Consider the following 16117-nt stretch of genomic DNA (forward strand, 5'->3'; position numbering starts at 1 on the left):
GTTTAGCCTTTCTGTTTTTAAAAATCTTAGAGCCATACACATTCTTAAAATGAAGCCCATAAATTTTGCCAACTTGATTTAAAATCGAAATAAGTAACAGTTGGTTCTGGGCTTGATAAGGATAAACAATCAAGATTGTGTGTGTACATACTACTTTAAAGTGGTTTTATAGTTTGACTTAATGGACGTCATAGGCCTTATGGAAGAACCTGTTGTTATTTTGCTAAATTATTATGTGCCAAATTACCTTCTTAGTTCTTAACATTTATACCCGTACACTTCTGCTGTTCCTTCTCTTGGTCAGAGAAGCTGAGAGGTGGGCAGAGAGAGTTAGGCAATGCTGAACTTAAGTCAAAGAACTGAGAACAAAAGATTGTGCAGTCATCTTTAAACCGTTTATTTTCTCAACCACTGACTTTTTCATCACCAAACAGGGAAAGAGATAACACACGAGTCAGATGATCAAGAAGAGTGCTATGAAAGGTAAACTTCCAGACCTGACATGGTTACTGTATAAGGTGTGGTCATGAACTTATATAAGGTGCACAAGTCCAGAGCAAAATCAATCAGCAAAATTTCAGAATAGATGGGAAGAGGTTTTCTAGCCCTCAGTCCTTAAAATTTCAAATGGTGCTATTGACTTTGACAGCTGTTAGGCAATCTAAAGATATCCAGTTCTTGAATGTGTGGCAATTTCCTTTATTCCAGAAAATGATCTTACACCATATATCTATGGTTGGAAAAGTATTGCATTGGGGGAATTTAGGGTAGAGTAAATTTAAAGGGGCATTGATATGATCATTTCTTATTGTGTACATGTATGAAAGTCTTAAAAGATTGAAAAATAATTAAAACACTTAAAACTTATAGAATACTCACTGTGCTTTGAATATTTTTTATTATTGCTTTCATCCTCATTTTCTTAGATACATTTACTCATTTAGAAAACATGCATTGGATGTTTAATATGAACTAAGATGTATTTCCACCACTGAGAGGGGAAAAAAGAATGAGCACCAATCTTGATCTTCATTTTACCAGATCTAGTATGACAGACATAGGGTAAGGAAGTTATTACTTAAGTGCATTAAATTACTACTGCAATTACTAAGCAGAAGAACAAGTTGAGAGTGTTATTTAGTAAATGGAGTGATAAAATTCGAGTTTGGGAGGTAAGGGTGGCCTTCCCTGAGGTTGTGATGCTTAGAAAGAGATTTGGAGCTAAATCTCTTTAAAAAAAGAAAAGAGTTAAAAGAGTTGAAGTATTCAGAGCTGGTGGAGCATTTTTGGGGAATGAAGAGATATAGGAAGTCTGTATCTGTAGCCCTAATAGCTTGAAACTGCTGTCAAGCATAATTTGAATGTAGATATCATCTTTTTGGTCTTCTTCAGTGTTAAAAATGAGGCTACATGGTTTGTACGTATTACCCTGGCACATGATAAAGCGTAAAATTTATTGTCTCTTTTACTAAGTGTTATTATACCATCCCGTCAACAGTGGCAAAGATACTAAAGAAATGCTTGCAGAATGGAGTAGTTGTGGTCTACGAATATGAAGACACTAATGGCTGGAAATTGTCCTGCATGAGGATTTACATTGAGGATAGAATGGGGGGTTTAAAAAAATCCTGGCGGATTTAAATTTTGGGAGGAGGAAGAAGCCGAGACAGTGGCTAGGTCAGAGGGAGTGGAGAAGATTTAATGTCACTGAAGTCAAGATAAAAGAATTGCATGGAGGAGAAATGAACTATTTGGACAGTTGATGGGGGTTGTTTTCAATGTCAACCACTAAGAAGGCACATTAGAGTTGTGCTGATTGATGGTTTTCTAGTACAAGCTCAATTAAAGAGAAGAATTACTGGCAAACTTAAAGCGTCCTTTCCATCTTTTGATACTGAAATAAACAGTCCTTGTGACGTCATGTGAAGTAAACATACATACAAGTTCAGCTGGCTATTGTCAAATAAAATGTGTTTTTTTTTTTTCGGAGCTGGGGACCGAACCCAGGGCCTTGCGCTTCCTAGGCAAGCGCTCTACCACTGAGCTAAATCCCCAACCCCTAAAATGTGTTTTAAAGTCTATAATAAGCTGTACTTTCCTTTATTTGACCAAACAAGCTTGCTTTATTTACATTTCACTAATGAAACGTTTGTTCTTTCATGCAGCAAAGCTCAGTGCTGGTTTAAGAATTAGAGTGTAAAATAATCTATCTTAAGAAACTTGTCTCCAATATCTTACTATTTCTCAAGCATCTATTATATGCAAGACCCTTGCTTTCTATAATCAAATTTTGTGTGTATAATAATCAACCACACACACACATACACACAGATAATATATACATATATTTATATGTATATAAAGCTAGATAAGCATATATACCTTTTTAATGAATGAAAATAGAGAGACGTTTAGTGGAATTATTTTTCAGTTGGGGGTGGGCACTGCATGACATTCCATGACAGGATGGATTTCTGCCAGGGTCTAGAGGTAGTCAGGTCACGTTTCTTTCAGGACCATTTGAGACTCTTCTATTTGAATAGTCTTGCCCTGTTGTAAAGTCTCTAGTTTTTCCTCTATGTACATTAGAGAGATGCTTAGCAACCTTGTGGCTGTAATGATTCTGAAAGTCTTGGGTCACTTTCAATGAATATCAATTCAAACAGCATTCGCATTAAGGTTGATTTACAGCTTTTCATTTAAAACAAGAGAACACAGGCCTTTTGGGGTGGAGTGAAATTATCCCCATACTTTCTCATTTGCCTACCAGATTTCTTCCCACAAATTTTAGAATCATGGGAGAAAGCCAAGCACTCTCTAACAAATAACCTTATACATTTATCCTTCTCACATGTTCAAAGGGACTGGTATGCTTCTCTCTTTTGAGCATCCCTGGGCATATTTTATTCTAACCTCTTGGCCCTTTTAGAAAGAAAAAGAAACCAACCATTTATAAATGATCTTTACTTGACCATTGCAAGTTCAGCCTTTATCATTTCATCATGTAATAAACCAAATGGTCCTTGAAAAAAGCGACATGTCAGAATATTGTCAAATCTAATAAAAATTGAAGAGGGCTTAGTATTTTTATAACTAACAGATTAGTGAGAAGCTATCTATAGTGAGGTCATTGAGCCTATAACTATTGTCTAGATGCTGCATGATCTGGTTTGATCCTCAGCTAGGAAAGAGATAGTGGTAGAGAACCGAATTAATAGGACGGACGAAGACTGTGTAACGAGGCATGGTGATCACGTTTGTGGCGCACATCTGTGATAGCCCTACTAACAATGCTGAGTCATGAGAATTGCAGGTTTGAAGCTAGCTTGGCATACACAGTGAGTAGCCAGCTTGGACTGTGTAGTAAAACTCAGCCTCTGCCACTATAACAAAAGAAAAATGAATTAAAGGAACATAAAATCATCCCGATAATCTATGACCTTGGTGTGACCTTGGATAGCTCACTTCCCAGAAGGGAACTCTCATCATCTGTAAAGTACGAGGCTTGTGACTGAGCAGTTCTTGAGGACACATTCATGTTGTACAATGAGGCTTTGCTACCCTTCTGATGAGCCTTAGAGATGAACTAGGAAGGTGGATCTTGTGTGAATAGCACTCGTCAAAGTTTTGAGCAGCTCACAGAGGTAAGTCTAAAGAATACACTTTCAAAACAAGACCTCCATGTTGTTTCCTTACAACAATGCAACTCTTAAGTCCAAGCATTCTCTTACTAGATGTTTATATAAGTATACTTCAGTACTAGATGCTTAACCATCTGCAGTAAGAGGTTCAGTTATTTTCCACATATTAAATATTTTGATACTGTAAATACACTTACCTTTATAGCTTGTAATTTAAAACAAAAGCAATATGAACCTTTCAGGGTATAGAAAAATTAGTCCAACAATTTTTTTCCTAAATTTCATCATTTTTCTTCCAAAGCATAATCAATATTACCATGAAAGAAATAAAAAAAATTTTAAAGAGCAGTTCAATTTTAAGACTAAATAGTAAATGATTTAGTGAAACTGTTTTTTCTTGCACTAAATAAACCTATGAGATTTAGGGAAATATTTACGAGACTCAGAACGAATGTATTTTTGCTTAGCAGTACAGGTATAGCATGCGAAATGTATCCAGAATATGCGGTAGCAAGTGTGCCTGATATGATTTATTTTCATAAAAAGTCTAATTATTAAAAATCCATTGGTGTTAGGAAATTTATTCAGATCAGTGGGTGCTCAGTCTGCACAATGTCCCTACTGAAATGTGTTACAGTCTTTCTTCAAGTTCCTCTGCTGCAAAACCTTTGTATGGAGAGCTCTCATGCTGCGCTGTTAATAACAGCGGGAACTTACACAGAGCTATTACCTCTGCTTCATAAATCACAATTGTTTTTAATCAAAGAACATTAAAGTGAGCTAGTTGGCACTGAGGGATAATTCAGTATAAAAGAAGATTATTTGGTTTAAAAGGAGCAAACACCCTTAGATTTAGGGTAGATACACTTAGGCTCATTAAAGACCTGTTGCTTTGTAGAGGTTAGAATTTGGATCATAAATTGGGCTAGAAATAAATACCTCTCCAAGTAAAAGTAAAGGGAATTGCCTTAAGATTTGAGAGGGGAGAGAATGTACAGTTGAGGGTTGGGTGAGACTCAGGTTCTGTCCCTGCACTTCTGCTTTGAGCAAAGAACTTTCCATGTCTAGTTTTTGTAGATTTGCATCCTTGAAGCACATGTAAAAAAAAGGAGTTTTCTCACATGACTCCATCCATCTCTGCAAAATTACTACTATTGCTAAACTTTTCTTTTTATTATTATTATTTTTTTTATTAACTTGAGTATTTCTTATATACATTTCAAGTGTTATTCCCTTTCCCGGTTTCCGGGCAAACATCCCCCTCCCCCCTCCCCTTCCTTATGGGTGTCCCCCTCCCAAACCTCCCCCCATTGCCGCCCTCCCCCCATAGTCTAGTTCACTGGGGGTTCAGTCTTAGCAGGACCCAGGGCTTCCCCTTCCACTGGTGCTCTTACTAGGATATTCATTGCTACCTAAGGGGTCAGAGTCCAGGGTCAGTCCATGTATAGTCTTTAGGTAGTGGCTTAGTCCCTGAAAGCTCTGGTTGCTTGACATTGTTGTACTTTTGGGGTCTCAAGCCCCTTCAAGCTCTTCCAGTTCTTTCTCTGATTCCTTCAACGGGGGACCTATTCTCAGTTCAGTGGTTTGTTGCTGGCATTCGCCTCTGTATTTGCTGTATTCTGGCTGTGTCTCTCAGGAGCGATCTACATCCGGCTCCTGTCGGTCTGCACTTCTTTGCTTCATCCATCTTGTCCAATTGGGTGGCTGTATATGTATGGGCCACCTGTGGGGCAGGCTCTGAATGGGTGTTCCTTCAGTCTCTGTTTTAATCTTTGCCTCTCCCTTCCCAGCCAAGGGTATTCTTTTTCCTCATTTAAAGAAGGAGTGAAGCATTCACATTTTGATCATCCGTCTTGAGTTTCGTTTGTTCTAGGGATCTAGGGTAATTCAAGCATTTGGGCTAATAGCCACTTATCAATGAGTGCATACCATGTATGTCTTTCTGTGATTGGGTTAGCTCACTCAGGATGATATTTTCCAGTTCCAACCATTTGCCTACGAATTTCATAAACTCGTTGTTTTTGATAGCTGAGTAATATTCCATTGTGTAGATGTACCACATTTTCTGTATCCATTCCTCTGTTGAAGGGCATCTGGGTTCTTTCCAGTTTCTGGCTATTATAAATAAGGCTGCGATGAACAGAGTGGAGCACGTGTCTCTTTTATATGTTGAGGCATCTTTTGGGTATATGCCCAAGAGAGGTATAGCTGGATCCTCAGGCAGTTCAATGTCCAATTTTCTGAGGAACCTCCAGACTGATTTCCAGAATGGTTTTACCAGTCTGCAATCCCACCAACAATGGAGGAGTGTTCCTCTTTCTCCACATCCTCGCCAGCATCTGCTGTCACCTGAGTTTTTGATCTTAGCCATTCTCACTGGTGTGAGGTGAAATCTCAGGGTTGTTTTGATTTGCATTTCCCTTATGACTAAAGATGTTGAACATTTCTTTAGGAGTTCCTCAGCCATTCGGCATTCCTCAGCTGTGAATTCTTTGTTTAGCTCTGAACCCCATTTTTTAATAGGGTTATTTGTTTCCCTGCGGTCTAACTTCTTGAGTTCTTTGTATATTTTGGATATAAGGCCTCTATCTGTTGTAGGATTGGTAAAGATCTTTTCCCAATCTGTTGGTTGCCGTTTTGTCCTAACCACAGTGTCCTTTGCCTTACAGAAGCTTTGCAGTTTTCTGAGATCCCATTTGTCGATTCTTGATCTTAGAGCATAAGCCATTGGTGTTTTGTTCAGGAAATTTTTTCCAGTGCCCATGTGTTCCAGATGCTTCCCTAGTTTTTCTTCTATTAGTTTGAGTGTGTCTGGTTTGATGTGGAGGTCCTTGATCCACTTGGACTTAAGCTTTGTACAGGGTGATAAGCATGGGTCGATCTGCATTCTTCTACATGTTGCCCTCCAGTTGAACCAGCACCATTTGCTGAAAATGCTATCTTTTTTCCATTGAATGGTTTTGGCTCCTTTGTCAAAAATCAAGTGACCATAGGTGTGTGGGTTCATTTCTGGGTCTTCAATTCTATTCCATTGGTCTATCTGTCTGTCTCTGTACCAATACCATGCAGTTTTTATCACTATTGCTCTGTAATACTGCTTGAGTTCAGGGATAGTGATTCTCCCTGAAGTCCTTTTATTGTTGAGGATAGCTTTAGCTATCCTGGGTTTTTTGTTATTCCAGATGAATTTGCAAATTGTTCTGTCTAACTCTTTGAAGAATTGGATTGGTATTTTGATGGGGATTGCATTGAATCTGTAGATTGCTTTTGGTAAAATGGCCATTTTTACTAAATTAATCCTGCCAATCCATGAGCATGGGAGATCTTTCCATCTTCTGAGGTCTTCTTCAATTTCTTTCCTCAGTGTCTTGAAGTTCTTATTGTACAGATCTTTTACTTGCTTGGTTAAAGTCACACCGAGGTACTTTATATTATTTGGGTCTATTATGAAGGGTGTCGTTTCCCTAATTTCTTTCTCGGCTTGTTTCTCTTTTGTATAGAGGAAGGCAACTGATTTATTTGAGTTAATTTTATACCCAGCCACTTTGCTGAAGTTGTTTATCAGCTTTAGTAGTTCTCTGGTGGAACTTTTGGGATCACTTAAATATACTATCATGTCATCTGCAAATAGTGATATTTTGACCTCTTCTTTTCTGATCTGTATCCCTTTGATCTCTTTTTGTTGTCTGATTGCTCTGGCTAGAACTTCAAGAACTATATTGAATAAGTAGGGAGAGAGTGGGCAGCCTTGTCTAGTCCCTGATTTTAGTGGGATTGCTTCAAGTTTCTCTCCATTTAGTTTAATGTTAGCAACTGGTTTGCTGTATATGGCTTTTACTATGTTTAGGTATGGGCCTTGAATTCCTATTCTTTCCAGGACTTTTATCATGAAGGGGTGTTGAATTTTGTCAAATGCTTTCTCAGCATCTAATGAAATGATCATGTGGTTCTGTTCTTTCAGTTTGTTTATATAATGGATCACGTTGATGGTTTTCCGTATATTAAACCATCCCTGCATGCCTGGGATGAAGCCTACTTGATCATGGTGGATGATTGTTTTGATGTGCTCTTGAATTCGGTTTGCCAGAATTTTATTGAGTATTTTTGCATCGATATTCATAAGGGAAATTGGTCTGAAGTTCTCTTTCTTTGTTATGTCTTTGTGTGGTTTAGGTATAAGAGTAATTGTGGCTTCGTAGAAGGAATTTGGTAGTGCTCCATCTGTTTCAATTTTGTGGAATAGTTTGGATAATATTGGTATGAGGTCTTCTATGAAGGTTTGATAGAATTCTGCACTAAACCCGTCTGGACCTGGGCTCTTTTTGGTTGGGAGACCTTTAATGACTGCTTCTATTTCCTTAGGAGTTATGGGGTTGTTTAACTGGTTTATCTGTTCCTGATTTAACTTCAATACCTGGTATCTGTCTAGGAAATTGTCCATTTCCTGAAGATTTTCAAATTTTGTTGAATATAGGTTTTTATAGTAAGATCTGATGATTTTTTGAATTTCCTCTGAATCTGTAGTTATGTCTCCCTTTTCATTTCTGATTTTGTTAATTTGGACGCACTCTCTGTGTCCTCTCATTAGTCTGGCTAAGGGTTTATCTATCTTGTTGATTTTCTCAAAGAACCAACTTTTGGTTCTGTTGATTCTTTCTATGGTCCTTTTTGTTTCTACTTGGTTGATTTCAGCTCTGAGTTTGATTATTTCCTGCCTTCTACTCCTCCTGGGTGTATTTGCTTCTTTTTGTTCTAGAGCTTTTAGGTGTGCTGTCAAGCTGCTGACATATGCTCTTTCCTGTTTCTTTCTGCAGGCACTCAACGCTATGAGTTTTCCTCTTAGCACAGCTTTCATTGTGTCCCATAAGTTTGGGTATCTTCATTTTCATTAAATTCTAAAAAGTTTTTAATTTCTTTCTTTATTTCTTCCTTGACCAGGTTATCATTGAGTAGAGCATTGTTCAATTTCCACGTATATGTGGGCATTCTTCCCTTATTGTTATTGAAGACCAGTTTTAGGCCGTGGTGGTCCGATAGCACGCATGGGATTATTTCTATCTTTCTGTTCCTGTTGAGGCCCGTTTTTTGACCAATTATATGGTCAATTTTGGAGAAAGTACCATGAGGAGCTGAGAAGAAGGTATATCCTTTTGCTTTAGGATAGAATGTTCTATAAATATCCGTTAAGTCCATTTGGCTCATGACTTCTCTTTGTCTGTCGACATCACTGTTTAATTTCTGTTTCCATGATCTGTCCATTGATGAGAGTGGTGTGTTGAAATCTCCCACTATTATTGTGTGAGGTGCAATGTGTGCTTTGAGCTTTAGTAAGGTTTCTTTTACGTATGTAGGTGCCCTTGTATTTGGGGCATAGATATTTAGGATTGAGAGTTCATCTTGGTGGATTTTTCCTTTGATGAATATGAAGTGTCCTTCCTTATCTTTTTTGATGACTTTTAGTTGGAAATTGATTTTATTTGATATTAGAATGGCTACTCCAGCTTGCTTCTTCTGACCATTTGCTTGGAAAGTTGTTTTCCAGCCTTTCACTCTGAGGTAGTGTCTGTCTTTGTCTCTGAGGTGTGTTTCCTGTAGGCAGCAGAATGCAGGGTCCTCGTTGTGTATCCAGTTTGTTAATCTTTGTCTTTTTATTGGGGAGTTGAGGCCATTGATATTGAGAGATATTAAGGAATAGTGATTATTGCTTCCCGTTATATTCATATTTGGATGTGAGGTTATGTTTGTGTGCTTTCATTCTCTTTGTTTTGTGGCCAAGACGATTAGTTTCTTGCTTCTTCTAGGGTATAGCTTGCCTCTTTATGTTGGGCTTTACCATTTATTATCCTTTGTAGTGCTGGATTTGTGGAAAGATATTGTGTAAATTTGGTTTTGTCATGGAATATCTTGGTTTCTCCATCAATGTTAATTGAGAGTTTTGCTGGATACAGTAACCTGGGCTGGCATTTGTGTTCTCTTAGGGTCTGTATAACATCAGTCCAGGATCTTCTGGCCTTCATAGTTTCTGGCGAGAAGTCTGGTGTGATTCTGATAGGTCTCCCTTTATATGTTACTTGACCTTTTTCCCTTACTGCTTTTAATATTCTTTCTTTATTTTGTGCGTTTGGTGTTTTGACAATTATGTGACGGGAGGTGTTTCTTTTCTGGTCCAATCTATTTGGAGTTCTGTAGGCTTCTTGTATGTCTATGGGTATCTCTTTTTTTAGGTTAGGGAAGTTTTCTTCTATGATTTTGTTGAAGATATTTACTGGTCCTTTTAGCTGGGAGTCTTCACTCTCTTCTATACCTATTATCCTTAGGTTTGATCTTCTCATTGAGTCCTGGATTTCCTGTATGTTTTGGACCAGTAGCTTTTTCCGCTTTACATTATCTTTGACAGTTGAGTCAATGATTTCTATGGAATCTTCTGCTCCTGAGATTCTCTCTTCCATCTCTTGTATTCTGTTGGTGAAGCTAGTATCTACAGCTCCTTGTCTCTTCTTTTGGTTTTCTATATCCAGGGTTGTTTCCATGTGTTCTTTCTTGATTGCTTCTATTTCCATTTTTAATTCCTTCAACTGTTTGATTGTGTTTTCCTGGAATTCTTTCAGGGATTTTTGTGTCTCCTCTCTATGGGCTTCTACTTGTTTATTTATGTTTTCCTGGAATTCTTTCAGGGAGTTTTGTGTCTCCTCTCTATGGGCTTCTACTTGCTTATTTATGTTTTCCTGGAATTCTTTCAGGGATTTTTGCGATTCTTTCAGGCATTTTTGCGATTCCTCTCTGTAGGCTTCTACTTGTTCTCTAAGGGAGTTCTTCACGTCTTTCTTGAAGTCCTCCAGCATCATGATCAAAAATGATTTTGGAACTACATCTTGCTTTTCTAGTGTGTTTGGATATTCCATGTTTGTTTTGATGGGAGAATTGGGCTCCGATGGTGCCATGTAGTCTTGGTTTCTGTTGCTTGGGTTCCTGCGCTTGCCTCTCGCCATCAGATTATCTCTAGTGTTACTTTGTTCTGCTATTTCTGACAGTGGCTAGACTGTCCTATAAGCCTGTGTCAGGAGTGCTGTAGACCTGTTTTCCTCTTTTTCAGTCAGTTATGGGGACAGAGTGTTCTTCTTTCCGGCGTGTGGTTTTTCCTCTCTACAGGTCTTCAGCTGTTCCTGTGGGCCTGTGTCTTGAGTTCACCAGGCAGCTTTCTTGCAGCAGAAAATTTGGTCTTACCTGTGGTCCCGAGGCTCAGGTTCGCTCGTGGGGTGCTGCCCAGGGGCTCTCTGCAGCGGCAGCAACCAGGAAGACCTGTGCCGCCGTTTCCAGGAGCTTCAGTGCACCAGGGTTCCAGATGGTCTTTGGCTTTTTCCTCTGGCGTCCGAAATGTGTGTGCAGAGAGCAGTCTCTTCTGGTTTCCCAGGCTTGTCTGCCTCTCTGAAGGTTCAGCTCTCCCTCCCACGGGATTTGGGTGCAGAGAACTGTTTATCCGGTCTGTTTCCTTCTCGCTACACTTTTCAATGATTGAGGTTGGTTTTTATTTAAGTTCAAAATATTTTACAAGCATTAGGAAAGTACATAATCTACATAAATTCTGAAAATAGATAAGGCCAAAAATCTTATATTTTATGTCAAAACCACATTTACAAACTGAAATACTTTGAGTATGCGCATGAGACAGCTAAGTCAGGTGGAGTATATTATATTTTAGACAGTTTCTAGTATGTTAAGGACTTTGATGATTTCAGGGATGCACAGTCCTCAGATGCTTCCACCCAAGATTAGCACCTTCTGTGCATTGCAACAGACCCAGTGGATTCAGTTTCATATTCTGTGGGAAGTAGTGTATATTTTCTTTACATGAATCATTTATAAAAGCAAGCAGTTACACCAGGAATACAATTTCTACCCAAATAGTTACACTTCTACCTATGTTCTCTAGCCAAAGACAGCATCAAATACTCTAGCATTTGAAACTAGTACACACTTTAGCATCTCAAAGGTGCGTCATTTAAGGGATAAGCATATTTAAATTTTTATTAGTAATTTGATATTTTGCTTTGTAACTATATGTATATCTCATTTTAAAACCATTAACAAACCACAAATTTGTTTCAAATAAATGGATTGCCACGTAATCAGTTGTATGAGGCTTGGACCAGTTTAAACTCCAAATTTCCTAAAACTTCCCTGGGGTCTGATGTGATTCTATTAACTAAAATAGAGAGATGACTCTTACTATGTGCATAAGATTTTAATGTGCAGATGACACTTAAAAGATTCAATTATACCTGAATGTCGTATTAAAAACCTAGGTGTTAGCAGCAAAGGTAGGCTCATTTACCAGCATTTGCTCAGACATGCTTTTAGGAAAAGACATATGTTCATGACAGCCGTGGCTCAGTTCTTCATGTGCTCTAATAATTACATGCTTCAGTGTGTGTGTTCAATGACAAAGCAGTAACAACCTGAGTTTCCTCAGAGCATGCCAGGCACCATCATTCCTGTTTTCCTACATCCTGTCATTTTCATCCATCTCAAATGACAATGCTACTTTTCTGAAAGATGCCAAACTGAATCCCCATCTCCTATGTTAGACAGTCTTCGTTTTCAGAAAATGCAATTACTTTATTATTTTCACTTCTTCACAGTGTTGGGGCATGGAAATCAGGGCCTTATACATTCTAGTCAAGGGTTCAAACACTGGACTATGCCTACGGTCTTTCACGTTTGTGTTTCAAATGAAGTCTATTCCAGTGGGACATGGCAGTTGGAGGGGAGGATGTGGAGTTGACATGGAATAGATAACTGTGCTTTCTCCAGGAGATCTTCCATGAGAGCCCATGGAAGGAAAGAAGTATGGAGCACACTGTGAGACAGGTGGTTGTTAGGGATAATAAATCTCCCTTGCCAGGTCTCAGTGTTTACCAACTTAATATGTATCAAACCCCACTAATGGGTTATGATAGCCCACCTAAGATACAGCATGGCTTGAGGCCTAATGCCTTAATGTAGGGTGTGAATCCTCTGGATTCTGTTCTGCGTAAATGGAAATAAGAGGCAAAACATCCTCCTGAATCTAAAAACCAAATATTTCTGCTTCTTTGTGCTATTCTCTCTCTGTGCCTCTTTAGCTCTCTCTGTCTCTCTGTCTCTGTCTCTGTCTCTCTGTCTCTCTCTGTCTCTCTGTCTCTGTCTCTGTCTCTCTCTCTCTCTCTGTCTCTCTCTCTCTCTCTCTCTCTCTCTCTCTCTCTCTCTCTCTGTCTCTCTCTCTCCCCCTGGACTGAACACATACAGATGTCCTCCTAGTTTCTCCCTCCTCTCTTGGCATTGTCACACATCAGATTAGCACTGTACTAGAAAATGAAATTAACAAACAGAATGTCAGGAATGGTTCAATTTGCTGAACACTTAATAAGCAAACGAGATCTTTGGCAAATCATGTCCTGAACTAGAGAGTTTGACTAAAATCACTGCAGATGTTACCTGAAAGGCAGACACAAATAGGAATACAAACAAGAAATCACATTCTCCTAGATGCACACAAAAAAAGGAGTCTGAGATAAATGGTAGAAAATAATTTATAGAACTAGTAGAATCTCCTTTGTCCAACAAATTCCTACATGTACAAAACAAAGCCAAGCCTTCAAACCTTCAAACTGGAAGTCAAATTTGTCCACCTATTTCTTCCTGACCATCTTGAGATAAAAGTCGTAGAGGTTCAATATCATAGCTAAAAATATTTTCGTATAATCTTCTGCATGGCATAGTAGATAGAGAATAAACTCTTCATATCTCTGGTGCTGAATTACACCATCTGATATTTTCCTATGACTTATAAGGTCACCTGAACTTAATATTTTCCAGTTGGATGAAAGACAGCAAGGAAACAAGGCTTACTAGACATAACAGGACTATCATGTATATATATGCTCACAGAGACTGAGGGCATGCAGGGGGCCTGCGCAGGTCCAAGACAGATAGGGTCCTACTCCTAAGAGGGCAAAGGGAACACTGAGTATGCAGACGGCATGTGAGGTCAGGACTCCTGCCCAGGATTAGATGGCTAAACACAATGATCTCAACAGTGTTTTAGAGATTTTTATTTGTTGCTGTTTCATAATGCTTTGTGTGAAGTTTTGTTTTTTATAACTTTATAAGTCTTTTTACTTTCTGATTTTTTTATTGGTGTTCTGTGTGTGGGCAAATGCGTCTCTGCATCTGTGTTTACTGTGCTTCTTCCAAGGCTCCTTCTCTGTGCCTCCCCAAACCCAGTTTGTTCATTTGTTTTGTTTTACTCTGTTTGGTTTCTTTTTATTTATCTCATCTCTTTATTATTATTGTTGTTGTTGTTGCTGTTGTTGTTGTTAGATTCCTATTTGTTTTCTAATGAGATAGAAAGAAAAAGAGGGACGATTTGGATGCCTGGAGGGGTAGAGAAGATCTGGGAAGAGCTGAGGGAGGGAAAAAAAATCTGTAATCAGATTCATTATATTGTATGAAAAAAAATCTCAAAGCCCTAAATGACACACTTCTTCCAACAAGAACACCTCCTAATATAGTGCCACTCCCTGTGAGCCTATAATGTCCGTTCTAACTTCAAACTGACACAATCCTGCTAGCTTTACTTCTCAGTCTTCTCTAACTAAAAAGAGTTTTAACATTATTTGTTTTTCTTCCTCCTCTACTCTTTCTTCTTGCTCATTTGCATTCCTTATTTTATTCTTAATTTTGTCATTTATGTAAGACTCTTAGTTATGCATCATCCTGAATGCCAATAAGTAGTTTTGTGATGTCAACACAATATACTTAGAAAAATAGATTTTTCTTAGTTTAAAAAATACAAATGCCAGACATCATTGTACAGAGATGTATAGCTAATCACATGTTTAAAAATGTCCTGAGACAACACAGTTGTGTTATCTCTTAGAATAAAATTTATAATGAATCATAATCTAGTTTTAGATAATTGATTCAAATTCATAGCCATAGGAAACACTGCAGATGGTTTTGAAACTACTATTCTCATCTCCTATCAAAAACCTAATCTATATTCCTAATGCCTTCTAGGGTGTATATTCACAGTTTTTTTTTAATTAAGCTGTGAGCTTGCCCTGATATTTACACATAATTTCTAACTTTTTATCTCTCTGTGATCAGGGAGCTCTCTTCAACTGCTGGCCAGCATCAAATCATGAAGCAACACAACCAGAATGGGAGATCCTATCTTTCTATCACATAGCCAGTATCCTGAGTGAAGGGGAATCATAAAACTGTTGGATAAGGGCAAACAGAACAAGCTGATACCTTTCCTAATTGTGCCAACTATGTAAGAGCCACCAACTCCTCCCCTCCTTCCAGATGAATATTTTTTGGGGAGCAAGTTGTGAGCAACAGAAGGGGCCATGTGCTTTCAGGATCAGTAGAGCATATCTGAAGCATGGATTAAGAGAGTTCCATCATTAAACATAGATGAAAAAGAAAAAGAAAAATGAAATTGGAATTAATCCAAATCCAAATCAGATCAGCTGAAGGAATGAGTTTTATAGGTAAATACAAGGGCCTTTGTGCTAAACTAAAACTTGTATTTTCTGTTTTCAGTTATATTTATATTCACTAAAATTCAATTTTTGGTCATATTTTTTCCCATTACAATGAAGTCTTTAAAGTGTAAACTGTTTGGTCTCTGTAGGCCCTCTATAACACACAGCTGGAAAAACAAGGGTATTTAAGACTTCAGATGGTTGGGTCTATTTCAAGGTTTTGTTCTTGGCTTTGTTATGCAGAACTAAAAACGTTGCCCTTGACTTCTAAATTTAGGAATGATGATTTACATTTAAATACTTAAGGGTTTCACTGGGGCATATTAAATATGCATTTGCACATTTAAAATATTTAATACTTAGCCACTTCATAGATGACTAGAAATACATATATTACAAAATATTAAAAACTTTTCAATTCCTTTGAAAGTGATACTTTTCTATTTATTACCCACAATCACATCTTTAGGTACATAATGTTATCTAATATTTAATGATTTTCAATTTAATAGTCCTTCATATAATTAAAAAGAAGTGTTTTAATATGCTTAACATGATTCATTTTACAATGGTTATATAAAAATGTACATGCACTACTCATGTGGTAATAATTTTAAAAAGACAGGTTATCCACTCTATGTATATTTAACCTGGCATCTGATGCTTGTATATTAGAGAAGATCCACAAAGGTATTCTTGAAAATGTGATGATTAATTAAACCAAAAGTGACCCCTGACCCAACTGTATTTTTAAAAAGTCAAAGAAACTAGAAAAAAAATCATCCTAAGATATCCCAGACCCAGCATGACTGTATGTACTCATTTATAAGTAGACATTAACCATAAAGTATGGGATAACTATGCTACAGTCAATCTACAGACCCAAAGAAGCTAAGTACCAAGGAAGGACCAAATGAGGATGCTTGAATCTCACTACAAGAGGAA

This window comes from Rattus norvegicus, chromosome 11 (assembly GCF_021556685.1).
Source record: "Rattus norvegicus strain SHRSP/BbbUtx chromosome 11, alternate assembly SHRSP_T2T, whole genome shotgun sequence".
NCBI classification, from domain to species: domain Eukaryota; kingdom Metazoa; phylum Chordata; class Mammalia; order Rodentia; family Muridae; genus Rattus; species Rattus norvegicus.